Consider the following 746-nt stretch of genomic DNA (forward strand, 5'->3'; position numbering starts at 1 on the left):
GCTCCCGGCGCTGATGTGCGGCCGGTCCTGCCTCTCCGCCTGGGTCTCCGCTCGGGGGCTTGGAAATTCCCTTTGGGAGAAGGCAACGGGTGCGAGTCCTTGGCGGGGGGCACGCCTGGCTGGGTGCGGGGGGAGAGGCGGGCAGCGGGGCCCCCGGCCGGGACCGGAGCGCAGGCAGGGGACGGGCAAGCGTTTCTCGCTCCCCCATTTCTTTTCTCCCACCCTGGGGGAAGCAGCAGGCAGCAGCTCCGAGGCAGCGTTTGCCCTTCCCTGCAAGGGTAGCCCCGCTGGGCAAGGAGAAATGCAAAAGGGATTCGGTGTCCTCCCCTGCAGTGCTCTGGCTGTGCCCGTGTGCTCCTGGCTGCGGGTTTGGGGGTGACTTTGGTCCCCCCCTGCCTGGGGGAGGCTGCCCTCCTTCCCCCCCCACTGCAGGCTGGCTTCTGCGCTGGGGTAAACTGAGGCACGGGGTTGTCCAAGGTCAGGAGGGAGACAGCAGCGGGGAATAACCCTGATTTTCCTGCTCCGGCTTCTTTTTATTCAGCTGCCAGCCCCCTACCTCCCCCCCAGCCATCCCTGCAGGTAGAAGGGGAGCTGCCTGCCACTGGTGCAGCACCGTCTCCCATCTCTGCTGCCGGTACCTCACCGGGCATGGGGTGGTCCCTGCACCCTGGTGGTCCCTACCCAGGATGGGACCCGGGAGCTGCGCCCTGGGTGTCACCGAGCCCTGCCCGTGGGGATGCGGTGGC

Source organism: Aptenodytes forsteri, unplaced genomic scaffold (assembly GCF_000699145.1).
Source record: "Aptenodytes forsteri isolate BGI_AS27 unplaced genomic scaffold, ASM69914v1 Scaffold324, whole genome shotgun sequence".
Classification (NCBI taxonomy): Eukaryota; Metazoa; Chordata; class Aves; order Sphenisciformes; family Spheniscidae; genus Aptenodytes; species Aptenodytes forsteri.